We start from the raw sequence: 20,789 nt of genomic DNA, 5'->3' as shown, positions 1-20,789 counted from the left end.
GCTGCTATATCCTGCTGCTGCTATATACTGCTGCTGCTATATACTGCTGCTATATACTGCTGCTGCTATATACTGCTGCTGCTATATACTGCTACTGCTATATACTGCTGCTGCTATTTACTGCTGCTATTTACTGCTGCTATATACTGCTGCTATTTACTGCTGCTATTTACTGCTGCTGCTATATACTGCTGCTATTTACTGCTGCTGCTATATACTGCTTCTGCTATTTACTGCTGCTGCTATATACTGCTACTGCTATATACTGCTGCTGCTATATACTGCTACTGCTATTTACTGCTGCTGCTATATACTGCTGCTATTTACTGCTGCTGCTATATACTGCTTCTGCTATTTAATGCTGCTGCTATATACTGCTACTGCTATATACTGCTCCTGCTATATACTGCTGCTATATACTGCTGCTGCTATATACTGCTGCTGCTATATACTGCTGCTGCTATTTACTGCTGCTATTTACTGCTGCTATATACTGCTATATTTACTGCTGCTGCTATATACTGCTGCTATTGACTGCTGCTGCTATATACTGCTGCTGCTATATACTGCTGCTGCTATATACTGCTGCTATATACTGCTGCCGCTATATACTGCTGCTGCTATTTACTGCTGCTGCTATATCCTGCTGCTGCTATATACTGCTGCTGCTATATCCTGCTGCCGCTATTTACTGCTGCTGCTATTTACTGCTGCTATATCCTGCTGCTGCTATATACTGCTGCTGCTATATACTGCTGCTGCTATTTACTGCTGCTATATCCTGCTGCTGCTATTGACTGCTGCTGCTATTGACTGCTGCTGCTATATACTGCTGCTTTATACTGCTGCTGCTATTACTGCTGCTACTGCTGCTGCTATATACTGCTGCTGCTATTGACTGCTGCTGCTATATACTGCTGCTGCTATATACTGCTGCTGCTATATCCTGCTATATCCTGCTATATCCTGCTGCTGCTATATACTGCTGCTGCTATTGACTGCTGCCGCTATTGACTGCTGACACTATATACTGCTGCTGCTATGTACTGCTGCTGCTATATACTGCTGCTGCTATTGACTGCTGCTATATACTGCTGCTGCTATATACTGCTGCTGCTATTTACTGCTGCTATATACTGCTGCTGCTATTGACTGCTGCCACTATGTACTGCTGCTGCTATATACTGCTGCTGCTATTGACTGCTGCTGCTATATACTGCTGCCGCTATATACTGCTGCTGCTATATACTGCTGCTGCTATATACTGCTGCTATATACTGCTGCTGCTATTTACTGCTGCTGCTATTTACTGCTGCTTTATACTGCTGCTGCTATATACTGCTGCTGCTATTTACTGCTGCTGCTATATACTGCTGCTGCTATTTACTGCTGCTGCTATTTACTGCTGCTATATACTGCTGCTGCTATATACTGCTGCTATATACTGCTGCTATATACTGCTGCTGCTATATACTGCTGCTATATACTGCTGCTGCTATTTACTGCTGCTGCTATTTACTGCTGCTTTATACTGCTGCTGCTATATCCTGCTGCTGCTATATACTGCTGCTATATACTGCTGCTGCTATATACTGCTGCTGCTATATACTGCTACTGCTATATACTGCTGCTGCTATTTACTGCTGCTATTTACTGCTGCTATATACTGCTGCTATTTACTGCTGCTATTTACTGCTGCTGCTATATACTGCTGCTATTTACTGCTGCTGCTATATACTGCTTCTGCTATTTACTGCTGCTGCTATATACTGCTGCTGCTATATACTGCTGCTGCTATTTACTGCTGCTATATACTGCTGCTATTTACTGCTGCTGCTATATACTGCTGCTATTGACTGCAGCTGCTATATACTGCTGCTGCTATTTACTGCTGCTGCTATATACTGCTGCTGCTATTTACTGCTGCTATATACTGCTGCTGCTATATACTGCTGCTATTTACTGCTGCTACATACTGCTGCTGCTATATACTGCTGCTATATACTGCTGCTGCTATTTACTGCTGCTGCTATTTACTGCTGCTTTATACTGCTGCTGCTATATACTGCTGCTGCTATTTACTGCTGCTATATACTGCTGCTGCTATATACTGCTGCTGCTATATACTGCTGCTGCTATATACTGCTGCTGCTATATACTGCTGCTGCTATATACTGCTGCTGCTATATACTGCTGCTGCTATTTACTGCTGCTGCTATATACTGCTGCTATATATTGCTGCTGCTATATACTGCTGCTGCTATATACTGCTGCTGCTATTTACTGCTGCTGCTATTTACTGCTGCTGCTATATACTGCTGCTGCTATATACTGCTGCTGCTATATACTGCTGCTGCTATATACTGCTGCTGCTATTTACTGCTGCTGCTATATACTGCTGCTGCTATATACTGCTGCTATATACTGCTGCTGCTATTTACTGCTGCTATATACTGCTGCTGCTATATACTGCTGCTGCTATTTACTGCTGCTGCTATTTACTGCTGCTTTATACTGCTGCTGCTATATCCTGCTGCTGCTATATACTGCTGCTGCTATATACTGCTGCTGCTATATACTGCTGCTATATACTGCTGCTGCTATATACTGCTACTGCTATGTACTGCTGCTGCTATATACTGCTGCTGCTATTGACTGCTGCTATATACTGCTGCTGCTATTTACTGCTGCTATATACTGCTGCTGCTATATACTGCTGCTATATACTGCTGCTGCTATATACTGCTACTGCTATGTACTGCTGCTGCTATATACTACTGCTGCTATTGACTGCTGCCGCTATTGACTGCTGCCACTATGTACTGCTGCTGCTATATACTGCTGCTGCTATTGACTGCTGCTGCTATATACTGCTGCTGCTATATACTGCTGCTGCTATATACTGCTGCTATATACTGCTGCTGCTATATACTGCTGCTGCTATATACTGCTGCTGCTATATACTGCTGCTATATACTGCTGCTGCTATATACTGCTGCTATTTACTGCTGCTACATACTGCTGCTGCTATATACTGCTGCTGCTATATACTGCTGCTATTTACTGCTGCTGCTATTTACTGCTGCTTTATACTGCTGCTGCTATATCCTGCTGCTGCTATTTACTGCTGCTATATACTGCTGCTGCTATATACTGCTGCTGCTATATACTGCTGCTGCTATTTACTGCTGCTATATACTGCTGCTGCTATATACTGCTGCTGCTATTTACTGCTGCTATATACTGCTGCTGCTATATACTGCTGCTGCTATTTACTGCTGCTGCTATTTACTGCTGCTATATACTGCTGCTGCTATATACTGCTGCTATATACTGCTGCTGCTATTTACTGCTGCTGCTATTTACTGCTGCTATATACTGCTGCTGCTATATACTGCTGCTATATACTGCTGCTGCTATTTACTGCTGCTGCTATTTACTGCTGCTTTATACTGCTGCTGCTATATCCTGCTGCTGCTATATACTGCTGCTGCTATATACTGCTGCTATATACTGCTGCTGCTATATACTGCTGCTGCTATATACTGCTGCTGCTATATACTGCTGCTGCTATTTACTGCTGCTGCTATTTACTGCTGCTGCTATTTACTTACTGCTGCTATTTACTGCTGCTGCTATATACTGCTGCTATTTACTGCTGCTGCTATATACTGCTTCTGCTATTTACTGCTGCTGCTATATACTGCTACTGCTATTTACTGCTGCTATATACTGCTACTGCTATTTACTGCTGCTGCTATATACTGCTGCTATTTACTGCTGCTGCTATATACTGCTACTGCTATATACTGCTCCTGCTATATACTGCTGCTATATACTGCTGCTATATACTGCTGCTGCTATATACTGCTGCTGCTATTTACTGCTGCTATTTACTGCTGCTATTTACTGCTGCTATATACTGCTGCTATTTACTGCTGCTGCTATATACTGCTGCTATTGACTGCTGCTGCTATATACTGCTGCTGCTATATACTGCTGCTGCTATATACTGCTACTGCTATATACTGCTACTGCTATATACTGCTGCTGCTATATACTGCTGCTGCTATAAACTGCTGCTATATACTGCTTCTGCTATTTACTGCTGCTGCTATATACTGCTACTGCTATATACTGCTGCTGCTATATACTGCTGCTGCTATTTACTGCTGCTATATACTGCTTCTGCTATATACTGCTGCTGCTATTTACTGCTGCTATATACTGCTGCTATATACTGCTGCTATATACTGCTGCTGCTATAAACTGCTGCTATTTACTGCTGCTATATACTGCTTCTGCTATATACTGCTGCTGCTATTTACTGCTGCTATATACTGCTGCTATATACTGCTGCTGCTATATACTGCTGCTATATACTGCTGCTATATACTGCTGCTATTTACTGCTGCTATATACTGCTGCTATAAACTGCTGCTATATACTGCTGCTATAAACTGCTGCTATATACTGCTGCTATATACTGCTGCTGCTATATACTGCTGCTATATACTGCTGCTATATACTGCTGATATATACTGCTATATACTGCTGCTGCTATTTACTGCTGCTATATACTGCTTCTGCTATTGACTGCTGCTGCTATATACTGCTGCTGCTATATACTGCTGCTATATACTGCTGCTATATACTGCTGCTATAAACTGCTGCTATATACTGCTGCTATATACTGCTGCTATATACTGCTGCTGCTATAAACTGCTGCTATAAACTGCTGCTATATACTGCTGCTATATACTGCTACTGCTATATACTGCTGCTGCTATATACTGCTGCTGCTACTGGGCTGACTGGTCCAATACACTGAATCACACCACCACCTCTCATGATGTTCTCATTGTGCATGGGCCAGGTGGGATTGAGGACAGCAGGCTGGTGTGTGAGAGATGTTTTATTTTAAAATACTTTTATAGGCCCAATAGTTGCATCATTAAAAGCACAAAAATGACTTCATTGTAACGAACGTAAAAAGCGAGAGAGAGAGAGAGAGAGAGAGAGAGAGAGAGAGAGAGCTAGAGAGTGAGAGTAATAGGGGAAATAAAGATCAATAGATGGGGATCAGTGTGTACAGTCGTTCAGCCCTCTCCCTCCCTGCTGCTGTCAGGATGACTCAGTCTATCAGTGACTCTGCATCTTAATTCGCCTTCTGAGAACAACACACTGAAAAGGACTCATAAACCTGTCGATAAGGCACTGTGGACTCGCTGAAGTCACAACGCACACGACGTACACGTACACACATACTCACAAGCACACACACAGACAGCCACATTTCAATGTAGATAAACCACTGTGAGAGACACACGCTCACATAGAATCTGTGCAGTGCACAACACCATAGGAGGTTGTGGGGGACTGGTTCCCCACGATATGCAGCAAGTGTCCATCAGCTGGTGATGTACCATGGAGCTCAAACAACAGACACTATGAGCACTGTCATACAGAACAGAGAAACACTATGAGCACTGTCATACAGCACAGAGAAACACTATGAGCACTGTCATACAGCACAGAGAAACACTATGAGCACTGTCATACAGCACAGAGAAACACTATGAGCACTGTCATACAGCAGTCATACAGCACAGAGAAACACTATGAGCACTGTCATACAGCACAGAGAAACACTATGAGCACTGTCATACAGCACAGAGAAACACTATGAGCACTGTCATACAGCAGTCATACAGCACAGAGAAACACTATGAGCACTGTCATACAGCACAGAGAAACACTATGCGCACTGTCATACAGCACAGAGAAACACTATGAGCACTGTCATACAGCACAGAGAAACACTACAGAACAGAGAAAACACTATGAGCACTGTCATACAGCACAGAGAAACACTATGAGCACTGTCATACAGCACAGAGAAACACTATGAGCACTGTCATACAGCACAGAGAAACACTATGAGCACTGTCATACAGCACAGAGAAACACTATGAGCACTGTCATACAGCACAGAGAAACACTATGAGCACTGTCATACAGCAGTCATACAGCACAGAGAAACACTATGAGCACTGTCATACAGCACAGAGAAACACTATGAGCACTGTCATACAGCAGTCATACAGCACAGAGAAACACTATGAGCACTGTCATACAGCACAGAGAAACACTATGAGCACTGTCATACAGCACAGAGAAACACTATGAGCACTGTCATACAGAACAGAGAAACACTATGAGCACTGTCATACAGCACAGAGAAACACTATGAGCACTGTCATACAGCACAGAGAAACACTATGAGCACTGTCATACAGCACAGAGAAACACTATGAGCACTGTCATACAGCACAGAGAAACACTATGAGCACTGTCATACAGCACATAGAAATACTATGAGCACTGTCATACAGCACAGAGAAACACTATGAGCACTGTCATACAGCACAGAGAAACACTATGAGCACTGTCATACAGCACAGAGAAATACTATAAGCACTGTCATACAGCACAGAGAAACACTATGAGCACTGTCATACAGCACAGAGAAACACTATGAGCACTGTCATACAGCACAGAGAAACACTATGAGCACTGTCATACAGCAGTCATACAGCACAGAGAAACACTATGAGCACTGTCATACAGCACAGAGAAACACTGTGAGCACTGTCATACAGCACAGAGAAACACTATGAGCACTGTCATACAGCACAGAGAAACACTATGAGCACTGTCATACAGCACAGAGAAACACTGTGAGCACTGTCATACAGCACAGAGAAACAAGACTCAATATAGCGCTCTCTCTCTCTGCAGGGCGGCTCGCTACATTGCGTAGCAGACAATGGTAATGTTAACCCCGGATGGAGCAGTCGACGACCAGCAACACACACAGCAGAACAAAGGAAACGTCCACACAGCATAGTACAACATAGTACAGCACAGTAGGTCACACACACATAGACAACACTCACACACACACACCGGCCGCACCCATGAGACCCTGCTGGGTTGCCGACTGCCACACACACCCCAAATAATGTCAGCGCCACACACAGACAGAAACACACAGCGAATGTCATTCAACATAAATTAATTAAAAACAGGGCCCTATCCCACAGGGAGCGAATGACAAATTTAAGGAATTGAATCCTGGCACACAAATCACGGTTCATAAGTAGATAGACCTCAGCACAGCGGAGGCTGGAACACAGCGTTTTAATAGGGGACAAACTGAATGTGTTAACTTTACAGGTTGGCCCCCTTAAATGCTTCCCAGGCGCACACACACAGAGAGAGAGAGAGAGAGAGAGAGAGAGAGAGAGAGAGAGAGAGAGAGAGAGAGAGAGAAGAGAGAGAGAGAGAGAGAAAGAGAGAAAGAGAGAGAGAGAGAGAGAGAGAGAGAGAGAGAGAGAGAGAGAGAGAGAGAGAGAGATAGCAGAAGAGGGAGGGAGAGGTAGAGGAGGAAGAGAGAGGGGGGTAGCAGAAGAGGGAGGGAGAGGAGGAAGAGAGAGGATGAGGGGGTAAAAAGAGGTAGAACGGAGGTGGAAAGGTAACCGATGGGAGGTATCCATCTGCATTTCGGTCTCTCTCATCCATTATTTCTCAGGCCGCTTTTAAAGAGACGCTTTATTGATTTTTTGATGTGTAGAAGCAGCAGGTTTAAGAGCTTAGCAGGAGGGGGTGAGCACAAAATAACTAACTCACTCCTCCCGGCTACCAACGGTCTAGGTCTCCTGCCACTATGGGCCTGACCTGGGCTCAGTGCTGGTAAAATATCATAATAATAACAGTTTGCCTTTCTCTCTCCTTTTTCAGGAAAAAAGAGACTGCTTAATAGGCACAAAAAATAATCTCCCAGATATACTGTTCCATATGCCACGAGTCAGTGTGTCTATGTGCTGAGGGAGGGAGGGAGGGAGGGAGGGAGGGAGGGAGGGAGGGAGGGAGGGAAAAGAAGGCGGTACAGGATAGGGTCTATTACAAATACAGGGATTGTGGGAGAAAGAGAAAAGGAGAGAGAAAAGAGAGGAAAGCAGAGGGAGAGAGCTAGGTAGGAGATTGATGGTGGAATTGTTGACTGCTGGTGCAGCCTTATCTAACTCTCTCAGAACCTATGTGCAAGACTATTCTTTGCTCTCCCTCACTCCATGTCTTTCTGTCTACCCTCCCTCACTCCATGTCTTTCTGTCTACCCTCCCTCACGCCATTTCTTTCTGTCTGCCCTCCCTCACGCCATTTCTGTCTGTCTGCCCTCCCTCACTCCATGTCTTTCTGTCTACCCTCCCTCACTCCATGTCTTTCTGTCTGCCCTCCCTCACTCCATGTCTTTCTGTCTGCCCTGCTCTCCCTCACTCCATGTCTTTCTGTCTACCCTCCCTCACTCCATGTCTTTCTGTCTACCCTCCCTCACTCCATGTCTTTCTGTCTACCCTCCCTCACTCCATTTCTTTGTCTGCCCTCCCTCACTCCATTTCTGTCTGTCTGCCCTCCCTCACTCCATTTCTGTCTGTCTGCCCTCCCTCACTCCATGTCTTTCTGTCTACCCTCCCTCACTCCATGTCTTTCTGTCTACCCTCCCTCACTCCATGTCTTTCTGTCTGCCCTCCCTCACTCCATGTCTTTCTGTCTGCCCTGCTCTCCCTCACTCCATGTCTTTCTGTCTACCCTCCCTCACTCCCATGTCTTTCTGTCTACCCTCCCTCACTCCATTTCTTTCTGTCTACCCTCCCTCACTCTATTTCTGTCTGTCTGCCCTCCCTCACTCCATGTCTTTCTGTCTACCCTCCCTCACTCCATATCTTTCTGTCTACCCTCCCTCACTCCATGTCTTTGTCTGCCCTCCCTCACTCCATTTCTTTCTGTCTGCCCTCCCTCACTACACCATTTCTTTCTGTCTGCCCTCCCTCACTCCATTTCTTTCTGTCTGCCCTGCCTCACTCCATTTCTTTCAGTCTGCCCTCCCTCACTCCATGTATTTTAGTCTACCCTCCCTCACTCCATTTCTTTATGTCTGCCCTCCCTCACTCCATTTCTTTCCGCCTGCCCTCCCTCACTCCATTTCTTTCTGTCTACCCTCCCTCACTCCATTTCTCTCTGTCTGCCCTCCCTCACTCCGTTACTTTCTGTCTGCCCTCCCTCACTCCATGTCTTTCTGTCTGCCCTGCTCTCCCTCACTCCATGTCTTTCTGTCTACCCTCCCTCACTCCATGTCTTTCTGTCTGCCCTCCCTCACTCCATTTCTTTCTGTCTGCCCTCCCTCACTACTCCATTTCTTTCTGTCTGCCCTCCCTCACTCCATTTCTTTCTGTCTGCCCTCCCTCGCTCCATTTCTTTCGGTCTGCCCTCCCTCACTCCATTTCTTTCAGTCTGCCCTCCCTCACTCCATGTATTTCAGTCTACCCTCCCTCACTCCATTTCTTTATGTCTGCCCTCCCTCACTCCATTTCTTTCCGCCTGCCCTCCCTCACTCCACTTCTTTCTGTCTACCCTCCCTCACTCCATTTCTCTCTGTCTGCCCTCCCTCACTCCGTTACTTTCTGTCTGCCCTCCCTCACTCCATGTCTTTCTGTCTGCCCTCCCTCACTCCATGTCTTTCTGTCTGCCCTCCCTCACTCCATTTCTTTCTGTCTGCCCTCCCTCACTACTCCATTTCTTTCTGTCTGCCCTCCCTCACTCCATTTCTTTCGGTCTGCCCTCCATCACGCCATTTCTTTCAGTCTGCCCTCCCTCACTCCATGTATTTCAGTCTAACCTCCCTCACTTCATTTCTTTATGCCTGCCTTTCCCTCACTCCATTTCTTTCCGCCTGCCCTCCCTCACTCCATTTCTTTCCGCCTGCCCTCCCTCACTCCATTTCTTTCTGTCTACCCTCCCTCACTCCATTTCTCTCTGTCTGCCCTCCCTCACTCCGTTACTTTCTGTCTGCCCTCCCTCACTCCATTTATTTCTGTCTGCCCTCCTTCACTCACTCCATTTCTCTCTGTCTGCCCTCCCTCACTCCATTACTTTCTGTCTGCCCTCCTCTCACTCTCCCCAGGTCTGTGTCACCTATTTCTCTCTTCCATCTCCCTCAACTCCTCCTCTTCATTTCTCACTCTGTCTCTCTTCCTACTATATATATTGGGGTCTTTGAGTTCATCCTCCCCCTCTCTCCCTTCCTGTCTCTCCCTCTCTTTCTACCTTCCCGTCACTCCCTCTCTTTCTCCCTATCAATATTGCTCTCCCTCCTCACCATCTCTCACTCCCTCAATTCCCCCACCCTCTTTCCTTTTGTCTTTCACCCCCTCTCCATCTCAGTGAGCCAGATAGGGTGCAGCGGCTGGAAAAGATCAGCATGGGGTCTGCAGGGTGCAGCCAGCCCCAGGTCTGAGGTCAGGCTGCTACAGGCTGGGAGGACAAGGGGGTAAACACATATACACACAAACACATACATACACCCCTGTGGGGCCCCCATCGCCACAACGACGGGCCAGGGCCCAACACCCCTAACAACAGCCCCTTTATTGGACCAGGGTCTGGCATTGGCCCTGCCTGCAGTTTACGCAGCTGGGAAAGGGAGCATTGACATTGGACTGGACTGACATTGGGCTGCCAACAGGAGGCGCTAGGCTAGGCTAACACCACTCACCAACTCACCACACCCTGAGAGAAAAGCTGTCTCAGTCCAGCCATGGTGGAGCTCAGCTGGGGTTTGGCGGGAACTTGGCTGGGGTTTGGCTGGGTCTCTAAAGGGTGGGACCCAGTGATAAGCTGTGGCCCTGTGCCTCTGCCCACTCTCCTCCTCCTCTTTTCTCCAGCTCTCCCCTGGAGAAAAGGCCTACAACTCAACTCAGTTCAGCCTCACTCCTTCCTGGCTAAGCTCCTGCTCCATACCAGCTGCAGGGCTACTTTTTATTGTTATTTTTCTCCAGCAACAGTTTGTGTGTGTGAGTGTAACAGGCGTGCTCCTGGCACTTCCTGCTGTTAACGGCTTGGTAGCGCAGTCACACGAGAAGGCAAGGCAACTATATCGGAACAGAACAATGCCCAAAAAGGCTCTAATAAAAACAAACTGCGATGCTCAACTGGGAAAATGGGCTCGTCTCCTGCTGTTCATCGGCATGGACCACAGTCTGCATACACAATGCAGGGCCCACAGTCAGGCTAGACACAATACACACACACTCCTACCCCAGCACCACCATGTTTACTCGCAGACATGCAGGCATGTACGCACACACAGACACAACAACCACACACACACACACAACCACACACAACAACCACATGCACAACCACACACACACAACAACCACATGCACAACAACCACACACACACAACAACCACATGCACAACAACCACACACACACAGGCAAATCTCATAAACTAGGGTACAAAAGATAACCATTACATTGGTGCTCAGTAAACACAATGCACTTTAGAAAGACAGGCTGCTGAAAACATCTGTTCAAGGTGAACAGCAACAGCAGGAGTTCCAACTTCCACCATCTACCACAGAAGAATCTCCTCTCTGAGCAACATTCCAGTGAATAATTACTATGGATGTGTTCCAAATGGCACCCTATTCCCTACATAAGAGTAGTGCACATTATAGGGAATAGGGTGCCATTTGGGACGCAGACACAGTACGTAGGCCTAATACAGCCGGAGCTTGTTGGCAAGCCTTTGGCACAAAGGAAATCATTGCCCAACTGTCTCTAATATAACCTAGCTTCCAGCTGCTTCAGGGGAGCACACCAAGCAAATGCTGAGATGAGAGAAATGGAAGAAATAAAAGGTGACCCCATTTAAGGTTGTTTTAAGAAGCTGTTATGAGAAGGTTTAACACACAAACTACGATAAACCAATAGCATTATGCCAGGCAAAGCTCACACACAAATGCTCATAAAATAACACAAACACCTGCACATGCACTTGACCCAACCCCAACCCCCCCCCCCAACCCACACAGTTCGGGAGCCTTGAGGGAGGACAGTGAAACAGCAGATGGTCAGTATTGGTGAGCTAGTAACAAAGAAGCAGGTCATTGCTCTCTCCACCTCTGCTCTCTCTCCCATAAATAATGTAATGCCTCAGTCAGAATTCTGGACTTGTTATGAACTGCGTAGAGAGTGGGAGGGTTTCTCTAAAGCTCAATAACTCCAACTACAGTGTACATCCTCTGGGTATTTTGACCAGGAAGACAGACCAAAGCTTCTCATCTTTTGTAGAGCTAGGAGGGTAGAATCAGAACCGGCGCCAGAAACAACCAGCGTGATTTATTCACAGGACCGCTCCTCTCCTAACCAGCCCTGAGGCCTACTGTGTAATGGCCTGTAGTTTGTGTGTGTGTAACTATACTTGTGGGGATATCTGAAGGATAGTAAACAATGAAAATTTTGACCAACTGGGGACATTTTGTTAGTCCCCACAAGATCAAATGCTATCTAGGGGGTTTAGGGGTTAAGGTTCAAATTAGTGTTAGGATTAGGTTCAGGGTTAGTTTTAGGGATAGGAACTAGGGTTAGGTTTAGGAACTATGGTTAGGTATAGGATTTTGAATGGGACTGAAATGTGTGTCCCCCACAAGGTTAGTTATACAAGACAGTGTGCGTGTGTGTGTTTGTGTGTGCAGCAGAGAGAACCCAGCCACACTTCACAGTCTGTCGATGAGTGTTTCTTTCTTTGGCCCACAGCTGTGCACACAGAGCAGCCTCCCTCCAGCACACAGGCCTCTGGGAGCACCATCAAAACACAGGCCTATATCAGCCCCCAACCCCAAGCCCTCTCCATGGTGCTCTTAAAATACGACCCCCCCCCCTGCTTCTCTACACATAATGCTGTGTCCAGCCCCAGCGCAAACCCCTTCCGCTTCTCTTAAGGCCTAACACACACATCCAGATGACCCTTCTGCTCCTGTTCCACAGACCTCTCAGCTGGCCTGCCTCGCACCATAACAGCTCCAGCCACTGGCACTGACGGCACTCTTGTCCTCTCTGACCTGCCACAGAGCTGATACAAGACCATCCCACTCATTACACACCGGGATGAAGAAGGCATAGGGAGGATGGAGAGAGGTTGGGAGGATGGAGAGACGATGGGAGGATGGAGAGATAGAGAGAGGTTGGGAGGATGTAGAGAGGATGGGAGGATGGAGAGAGGTTGGGAGGATGGAGAGACGATGGGAGGATAGAGAGAGGTTTGGAGGATGGAGAGAGGTTTGGAGGATGGAGAGAGGTTTGGAGGATGGAGAGACGATGGGAGGATGGAGAGATGATGGGAGGATAGAGAGAGGTTGGGAGGATGTAGAGAGGATGGGAGGATGGAGAGAGGTTGGGAGGATAGAGAGAGGATGGGAGGATGGAGAGACGAAGGGATGATGGAGAGAGGTTGGGAGGATGGAGAGAGGATGGGAGGATGGAGAGATTATGGGAGGATGGAGAGAGTATGGGAGGATGGAGAGAGGTTGGGAGGATGGAGAGACGATGGGAGGATGGAGAGACGATGGGGGATGGAGAGACGATGGGAGGATGGAGAGACGATGGGAGGATAGAGCGATGATGGGAGGATGGAGAGATGATGGGAGGATAGAGAGAGTTTGGGAGGATGTAGAGAGGATGGGAGGATGGAGATGGAGAGGGTTGGGAGGATGGAGAGACGAAGGGATGATGGAGAGACGATGGGAGGATAGAGAGAGGATGGGAGGATGGAGAGACGATGGGAGGATGGAGAGAGGTTGGGAGGATGGAGAGACAATGGGAGGATGGAGAGACAATGGGAGGATGGAGAGAAGTTGGGAGGATGGAGAGAGGATGGGAGGATGGAGAGAGGATGGGAGGATGGAGAGAGTATGGGAGGATGGAGAGAGTATGGGAGGATGGAGAGAGGTTGGGAGGATGGAGAGACGATGGGAGGATGGAGAGACGATGGGAGGATGGAGAGACGATGGGAGGATGGAGAGAGGATGGGAGACAGGATCAGAGGATGGGAGGATAGAGAGAGGATGGGAGGATGGAGAGAGGATGGGAGGATGGAGAGAGGATGGGAGGATGGAGAGAGGATGGCAGGATGGAGAGAGGATGGCAGGATGGAGAGAGGATGGCAGGATGGAGAGAGGATGGGATAATGGAGAGAGGATGGCAGGATGGAGAGAGGATGGGATAATGGAGAGAGGATGGCAGGATGGAGAGAGGATGGGTCAGAGGATGGACAGAGTGGAGGAGAAAGACAGGGCCAAAATTAGGGGAAAAGGAGACCTGACAGAGAGAGAGGGATAGGAGCGGAATGAAAAGTAAAAGATGGAGAAGGGTCCAATCCTTCCAAAGGAAAGCAATGAAACAGTTTGTGAAGAGAGGGGCTCTTTTTTAATCTCGTCCCCAGATTGCTGTGGCAGAACAGAGGTAAAATCAAACTGTTGCTCACTGGGCTGTGCAGTAAATCTCAATCAAACAGATCAGTGCCTGCAAACTGTGAACAAAACATGCTGAAACCAGCCATGCATATATATGGAGGTGTTATGTCACCTCTAGCATCATCAGGGGAGGGTAAAGAGATGTATTTAACCATGTAATTCGCATGCATTCACGTGTTTGTATGGCTGTTTGCCACGCGTGGTCCTTCACTACAGTATCAGTTGCATTTAAATGTCACAAGTGGCACAGGGATGACTGAATACGCTGTAGCAGCCAGACACAGGACATCTGTTGGTGCTCCATGTAGACTACAGTATGTCCCAGCCTCCCAGGCATGATGCAACCACCACTCTGCACCCACGTCTCAGCTAACTCCAGTTTCAGCTTAACCAAACACATGCTAGCTGTGAAAAATGGAGATAAAGAGGGCCAAGTCATTACAAATCCATCTCTCGCTGCTTAACCTAAAGAATGACGGTCTCACAGTATTAAAAGCTCTTTATAGGCCAACCATGAGACTGCCTGCGAGGCTGAGAGGGGGCTGAGGAGTGGAGGTTCTGGGCCTAGGAGGAGGGGCAGGCAGCAGGATGTGGGGGCCATTGTGTGGTAACAATGAAGAGATCAACCTGGCAGGAGCCAAATCGGACTCTCAATAGACACTTTAACATCTAGGGTGAGGGAGGGAGGGAGCTGAGTGTGCCTGCTTCCACCACCATTTCTCCTGCCTGCCAAATGGACACACACACAGGCTCTGGAGAAGTGTGGTAAATAGGCATACACACAAGTATTTCACTACACTCGCAATAACATCTGCTAACCATGTGTATGTGACCAATAACATCTGCTAACCATGTGTATGTGACCAATAACATCTGCTAACCATGTGTATGTGACCAATAATATTTGATTTGATGATCATACACAACCTGGAAATATCAACATCACTAACAAGATGGGCATTGTCATTTCCATGTTGCATTATATTTCGGTGTGGGGGTGGCGCATGTACGCACAAAGACAGAGATTGGTATAATTACATGATAATATCCTTACCATTCCCTATACCTTACTAGGTTTCCCCATTTAACTCTGGTTGTCTTCATTTTCAGAAACTTCAGCTTTCCCTTCTCCAGTCATATTCTTAAATGTAATGAACTAAACTGAACCTGCAACAGTCGTTAGGAATACAGTCACCACATATCCCCATGCACAAACCTTGTTGTCCAGCTAGTCAGTTCAACCGTTCTGCTCACACTGGTCTGGCCATGCTGTATACTAATTACTGTAATCAGCCAGCTGAAGCTAACACTTACTTCATTGTCGTTAAAAAGAAAGCAAGACAAAACAAGAGGCCGAATTAATGTGTCATTGTGAACTGGATAATTGTAATAATGCAGGGTTCCCCAACTGGAGGAATTTGGCCCACTGGTGATTTGATTTTATAGTTGAACACAAAAGACTGTAAGAACACCAGCTCCAAGTGATTACATTTTTACAATCTCTTCCAAACTATTCCCACTCATAATTGAGCGATATATGCGATAACACAAATGTAAGCAAGGTTTGAAATGATTATGTTTTGGTCAAATATGATATATTATGTTCTTCTTGCGCTGATTTTGCAGTCTACAAATGATTTGTAATTATGTTCTGGTACCCTGACCATCCGTCCAAGAAAAAAATCGTCCCGTGGCTGAATCTAGTCGACGATCCCTGTAATAACCGTTCAAATAAAGTCCTCTCCAAATGAGCGATAAGGTGACAACAACATAGGCATTGTTAAGACACGTGATGGTTTTTTCGAATCCAAGCTAATTGCAGTGGCTGTTTTGCGATCCAATTGATTCAAATGGCTATAACAGTTCAGGTCCTCTATGCCCGAATTTGAATAGCATACAGACTCTGTTTTGTTCCAAGAGGACCAATGATATACCTCACTACAAACGCGACACACATCAAATATACAAGTCGAGTGAATATGGTGAATATGTAGAGAAAATGGGGAAAACGTCTCTCCAGATGATCTCTAAATGCGTCGAATATAATGGTCTAAATCAGGATTTAAATGGGGTTTCGGAACAAAAAACATTTGATTCGCTTCCAACTGCTTCCCAACCGCAGTGCGCTATGTTTACTGTGGACTAAACAGAGATAAAGTTTCATCAATACGCAATTAAATTGGTTTAAAAATATTGTCCAGTGTGCGTATAACCCGGTAAAAGACTACCTTTAAAGCTTGGGGCAACAGTTGGAGCCCTGCCGACTAAGCCAAAAACAGGATCAGATGTTTTTCTAATTTTCTTCCCCCTATTCGGTTACTTTAAAAAGCCAACATTAGGCAGTCTCACAATATATCCAACCTACAGGATAACGCTCATATGATTGTAATAATGTTGCAATGACTGCAACAAACTTACCGTAGTATTCGTTCACTTATGCTCCTCTGTTCAGCAGCTGTGGTGATAATAATGCAATAGCCTACTCTCCCGGTCAGTTCCCTCCGCGTAAACTAACGACAGATACCGTATCCTTTCCGCTATCTCGGCTTTGTTTTCGGACGATTCAGTTAGTTACAAATTATTCCACATACTAACAAATGTCAGCTGAAGGCTATTCGTTCGCGTTTTTCCTTTAGATTTCTTTGCGAAACATCGGTAAAACATGTCATGATGCAGTTGGTTTACATAGCGATACTCGCGCTGCTCCACTCACTCCCTCTGTAATACGAAACCAAGGAGGAAATCATTCGCAAATAAGATTCACTTCCAAAGCATATAAAACCTGGCCGTGGTGCTCTCTTGACGTCTCTCCGACGCAGAACTGCACAACTCTCGATATGTAGAAGTTTCTACAGATGTAAAATAGCAGAGAGACAGGGATATGGGTTGGTCGTGGCGCTGGCAAGCATATATTCCAGTGGAATACCGGTGGAGTAGTGTGCCGTTACACTGCAGTGTGCCATACTTCTGCAGTACGTATCACTGTTAGGGACCGACCAGGGATGATATAAAGGCATAAACAGGTCTCCATCCAAACACACCCCCTGTGCATTGTCCAGACTCGGCTACCCGATAGTCCCAAAAGTCACGTTACAGAAGAATAGGCCTTTTGATGAGTAATGGTAACTTCACACTATGACATTAAGAAGAATATATGCATAGTCTATGAATATTATACCATTATTGGAATTTGTTGTAGGAAGTGGACTTTGTTGTTAACACAATAGAGGTATATATGTCTGTCTGATGACGACGAGCAAGGATTAAATATTGTATGACGATTTTGCATGAAGGAGGGGAAGAAAACAGATCTCAAAGAGTAAACATACAAAACATGGGATTACGATTGGCAGATTCGGTGGGGCGATTATTAGGTACAGGAAAGAAGCTCGATTTGATAATCCCACATTCCCATGACATTTCATACAAATAGATTCATACAAAAACATCTTCTTTGTCTCTTCGTATGGGAATTTGTGATTAATGTGTGCCTATGTGAATGCATTTGACAGTAAACTATGTTGTCACAGTGAGCCAAGCATAATAATGATGTCAATATGTCAATATGATTGGTTGTTTTTCTTATATACCTTTCATATACAGACACAGATCCCACTATTTTACCATGCCTGCTTTTTTTATTTTTGTATATCTGAACATGGTATTGGGATAATATATATATATATATATATATAATTCAACTTGGTAAATTAAAACTCATCTGTAGACCTAGTCATGATTCCTGCATTTGTGAATGGTTCTCTGCATCTTTGTCAATAAAATCATTAACACTTCCATTGTTTAACACCTCCCTAATTTGAAATGCAAATTGGCCACATGATTTAACAACACCCCCCATCCCTCTCAATTTGCCATTACTCACTGATGTATAAAAGGGGTATACTGTATCTGCAAGAAAGTGGTGAATAAGAGGCTTTGAAAGGGGGTCGTATAAACATTGTCTTATATTTTGACATTAAATATAGCACATCTTCTGCCTGAACGACTGTGTGAGCGAGACCTTTAAACAGGTCAACATTCACAAGGCCGCAGGGCCAGACGGATTACCAGGACCTGTACTCCGAGCATGCGATGACCAACTGGCAAGTGTCTTCACTGACATTTTCAACCTGTCCCTGTCCGAGTATGTAATACCTACATCTTTCAAGCAGACCACCATAGTCCCTGTGCCCAAGGACACCAAGGTAACCTGCCCAAATGACTACCGACTCGTAGCACTCATGTCTGTAGCCAAGAAATGCTTTGAAAGGCTGGTCATATGGCTCACATCAACAACATCATCTCAGAAACCATAGACCCACTCCAATTTGCATACTGCCCCAACAGATCCACAGATGACGCAATCTCTACTGCTCTCAACACTGCCCTTTTCCACCTGGACAAAAAGAACACCTTCATGAGAATGCTGTTCATTGACTACAGTTCAGCGTTCAACACCATAGTGCCCTCAAAGCTGATCACTAAGCTAAGGACCCTGGTACTAAACACCTCCCTCTGTAACTGGATCCTGGACTTCCTAATGGGCCAAACTCAGGTAGTTTTGGTAGGCAACAACACATCTGTCACCTTGATCCTCAGCACGGGGGCCCCTCAAGGGTGCGAGCTTAGTTCCCTTTTGTACTCCCTGTTCACCCATGACTGCGTGGCCAAGCATGACTCCAACACCATCATTAAGTTTGCCGGTGACACAGCGGTGGTAGGCCTGATCACCGCAATCGATGAGACAGCCTATAGGGAGGAGGTCAGAAATCAGGAAGTGTGGTGCCAGGCCAACAACCTCTCCCTCAACGTGATCAAGACAAAGGAGATGATCGTGGACTAAAAGGATGGCCGAGCACTTCCCCATTCTCATTGACGGGGCTGTAGTGGAGCAGGTTGAGAGCTTCAAGTTCCTTGGTGTCCACATCACCAACAAACTATCATGGTCCAAACACACCAAGACAATCGTGAAGAGGGCACGACAACGCCTATTCCCTATTTGTTATGGGTTCTCAGATCCTCGAAACGGTTCTACAGCTGCACCATCGAGAGCATCCTGACCCGTTGCATCGCCGCCTGGTTTGGTAACTGCTCGACCTCCGACCACAAGGCGCTACAGAGGGTAGTGCGCACGGCCCAGTACATCACTGGGGCTAAGCTTCCTGCCCTTCAGGACCTCTATATCAGGCAGTGTCACAGGATGGCCCTAAAAATGGCCAAAGACTCCCTAGTCATAGACTGTTCTCTCTGCTACCGCACAGCAAGCTTCTACGCCCAAGCCATAAAAAACTGCTGAACAGCTAATCAGATGGCTACCCGGACTATTTGCATCAACTCCCCCACCCCCCCCCCCTTTTTTTTACGCTGCTGCTACTCGCTGTTTATTATCTATTATCTATGCATAGTCACTTTACCCCTACCTACATGTACATATTACCGACTAACCGGTGCCCCCACACATTGACTCATTATCAGTACCCCCTATGTATGGTTATTTTATTGTTGCTCTTTTATTTTTTACTTTAGTTTATTTAGTAAATCTTTTTCTTCACTCTTATTTTTCTTTACTGCATGGTCTTTCGGGCTTGTAAGTCAGCATTTCATGGTTGTATTCGGTGCATGTGACAAATAAAGTTTTAATGTTTGCACTAACACTGTAGGTACAGTAGTTTATGTTATCACAGTGGGCTAGGTATTGTACTGCATTATGTCTTGTGCTGTTTTTCTGACAGACTCATGGTAAATAGTTTGCTCATGTTCAGAAATTGGCCTATACCAGTTACAGAAATATCAAAGTGAAATGACAAACATCTCAGTCAGTTCATATGTTTGACAGAAATCTCTAGACAGTGGGGTTTCGTAGCGTCAAGCGATTCTGGCATAGATAAAATCTATTTAAATAATGTGGAGGGCCCATTTAACTAAAATCCCAGTTGGGCAAAGTACATTTTGATACTTCAGTTATAGTTCAGTATAATGTTGATGTATGGTGCCTACCAATAGAAACGGTAAGCAGATGGTTACATAAACACTAAGTAGCATTGAGAAAAACAAGGGACATTCCACTTTAGCATACCAATTCACACCTCCAATCCATGGAGTGTTTCTGCTTAACTCAAACACCTGTGAGAAGTGGGAAGGACGGAGGGGGAGCTAAATTAGTTTTAGTTTAGTTGGCATCGTTTTTTACTGTCAGATTTTAGGCCTTTGCAGTTTGAATCAACTCTTAAAGCATAAATTAGAGCTGCTGACAGAGATGGCAAGAAAGATAGTCAAAATCCAACAGTCAGCTTGTAAAACACCCAATATGTAGTTAGAGCGATGATAGAGCAGTTAGGAAAGACAATAACAATTCAATTCCAAACAATTCAATAGGCTACAGTCAAACAGGGTTTTTTAGCCCAAAGTTAA

General features: G+C 45.7%; 1 protein-coding gene across 3 annotated transcripts in view; it reads right to left on the bottom strand.

Moving 5' to 3' along the window:
* The window catches only part of LOC115140230 (semaphorin-4C-like), a 138,801-nt gene extending 121,439 nt beyond the window's left edge, over window positions 1–17,362 (bottom strand). For all 3 annotated transcript variants that reach the window (XM_029678458.2, XM_029678459.2, XM_029678461.2), the window contains exon 1: window positions 16,797–17,362. The gene's annotated coding sequence lies outside the window, so the exon portion shown is untranslated. The remainder of the gene's footprint in view (window positions 1–16,796) is intronic.
* Between the last annotated feature and the right edge of the window lie 3,427 nt (window positions 17,363–20,789).

Source organism: Oncorhynchus nerka, linkage group LG13 (assembly GCF_034236695.1).
Source record: "Oncorhynchus nerka isolate Pitt River linkage group LG13, Oner_Uvic_2.0, whole genome shotgun sequence".
In the NCBI taxonomy this organism is placed as follows: Eukaryota; Metazoa; Chordata; class Actinopteri; order Salmoniformes; family Salmonidae; genus Oncorhynchus; species Oncorhynchus nerka.
The sequence above is the reverse complement of the archived record's forward strand: the minus strand, read 5'-3'. Positions and strand labels throughout refer to the sequence as shown.